The following is a 2,795-nucleotide window of genomic DNA, read 5'->3' on the forward strand; positions in this document are numbered from 1 at the left end:
CTGATTTAATGTGGTTATCTTTTTTTTAAGGTAAGTACAATAAAAATAGCAACTTATTCCCTATTTACCAGGAAACTCCTACATTTGCGGACATATTAGAAGTGGTGCTTTGCAATTTATTTACTGTAAACACAAGTATTTTAGCCAAATATAATTTATGCAATGGCAAACCAGAATGAAACAACAGCAGATATCAGCTCCCGCTAAAGCAAAAGACGACTACATGCGTAGACTACTGCGCAGGTGTAGAGCGCGAGGTCGTCTGCAGGAGGTTTGCTGGAACGCGATCCTGAGGTGAAATTTCTTTAAGAGGTTTTAAAAACGTTCTACACTGTGGAGTACAGCTGCGAGTGATGTTAGCAGGTTCCGCATGCTGGATAAGGTGACTGGTTTTGTTAATACATGACTCACGCATTTCAAACAATGTTTTTCAAGAAAGTTGCTAGCTAACGGTAGCAGGTTAGCTAGCACATAAGTAAGCCTAAAATTTATAAACGTAACTGGCTTAGAAAACTCTGTTTCTGTCAAGGCACAGTGAAGAAACATTTACTGAAGGCTTTCATTTATGTTTTTTATATGTAATGCAGAACAGCATTTGTGAGACGACATCAACTCATCATCCGAGTGGACAAGAACACCAACAGAGGAAGCCAAGCCGCAAAAACAATGAAAAATTGTCATGACTTTTTATTTTAAATAAAAGTTATGTGATAATAAACATTAAGTGTTGGCTTAATTATAGTGTTTTAAATATGTTTTGAAATAAGTTGTTTTAAAATAAAAATAACAATATTCTGTATGTTTATGGTATTTACCCTATAACATTTATTAACAAGAGGTGAACAAAGCACCACTTTAGTTTACAGCCCGCAAATATGAGAGTTACCTGGTACATACACAGAACAAGCGGGGAATAAGCCCCACTTCAATTTACAGCCCGCAAATATAAGAGTTATCTGGTACATACACAGAACAATCGGGGAATAAGCCCCACTTCAATTTACAGCCCGCAAATATAAGAGTTACCTGGTACATACACAGAACAATCGGGGAATAAGCCCCACTTCAATTTACAGCCCGCAAATATAAGAGTTACCTGGTAACTCCTGTATACATATACAGATCAAAGAGGTACAAGTTGCTATTATCTTTATTGTGTGTTATATTTTATTTGCCGACGTGGCTTGTAGACATCAACTGTAGGCTATACAAAACACTTCATCAGGTAAGTAGCAAATATGAAAAAAAAAAACTATTACACATAGACCATATTACCCATAGACGTAAGTCATACATACCACGTAATATTACAATAGGTACCCTGTAGTTATGAAATACTTAGAGAATAATTTTCCATATATTCTTACCCCCTTATTACCCCAAACTTAAAATATTATTCCCTTATAACTACAAGTACGTACTGTAGAGGTACTCTGTTGTTACAAATAGGTACGCTGTAAATTCGGTTTAATTACGCGGTACAGTACTTTGCGGGTCGTAAAATAAAGTGTTACCAACTTTTGAACAATTTTCTTTAGCCTATATACTTCTTGCTCTGTAAAACCCCCTGGACCTATTTCCTTCATTAACATTCTTGATGACTGTATAAATAGTTCACAATCAGGGACATTTTTTTCAACTTTAATACCTTTCATTCCCTTTGTGTTTTGTAAAAAGGTCTTAATCTTTTCAACTGTATAAGCACTTCTCCCATATCTTTTTTGGGAAGCAGAATCAACTGATCTCACTGATTCAGCCTCACTTTCTGCTACTGAATCGTCAGAAATACTCTGATACTCTGATTGCTCCGTCCCTTTCCACAAGTTTTTCTTTTCAAAGTTGGTGTTTTAAACAGACTGTCATCATCTGTCATTTCAACATTTTTAACTTCCATGTCAGGTCCAACCTCACCTCTAATTGAACTTGTCTCAGTTTCTACCCTTTTTTCTCCATCATTTTAATTTACACTCTTTTTCTGACTGGTCCCTTGTTCGCTTTGATTATCATCTGTGCTATTTTTAGCTTCAGTCAAATCCCTGTCTTTTCGTTGTTGATTTTCATCTCCTTTTTCTTTCTTTCCCTCATCAGCAGTATTTTGCGGTGTTTCATGCTCTCTATTATTATCCGGACACACGCAAGCCAAATGTCCTTCCTGTCCACATCTGAAACATTTCATTGTTTCAGATGTGACATAAATAACATAGTCAAAATTGTCAATTCTAAACTTCAATGCTAAATTTAGCGGCTCATTTTCATTGTTTAGAATCATGTACACTTGCCTTCGAAAAGAAACAACATGTTTAAGCTCTTCCGTTTTACCCCCCATAGCGATCTTCTTAATCTGTGAGACCAGTTTTCCATGTCTAGCCAACTCTCTTTCAATTGTTTCATCTTTAACAAACGGCAGCACATTTGACAACATAACTCGTTTTGGCAATACCGTCGTGTAAGCCTCATTTATCACAACTCCATTTGCCACAATCTCATTGACTTTATTCACATCATCCAGGAACAGCACAACTGCACTGCTTTCATCCTGGATGCTGACAAAATACTTTTATAACCAACAATTTGCGCAACAGCTAAACTACACTCCTCTACTGTGCAGTGTTCCGCGGGGGATGACTTTGATGCCATGCCGCCGCGTTAGCTTATCAAGCGTCACTTTTTCGGATGCCGCCATCTCAATCAGCATACGCTGATCGACAGCGTATAACTTTTCAAAACCACAAAACACTCAGGGACACACTAAGAGAAACTTTACAGACACAGAGGAAGTAAAGAAATAGAAAACT

Source organism: Paramisgurnus dabryanus, chromosome 17 (genome assembly GCF_030506205.2).
Source record: "Paramisgurnus dabryanus chromosome 17, PD_genome_1.1, whole genome shotgun sequence".
NCBI classification, from domain to species: domain Eukaryota; kingdom Metazoa; phylum Chordata; class Actinopteri; order Cypriniformes; family Cobitidae; genus Paramisgurnus; species Paramisgurnus dabryanus.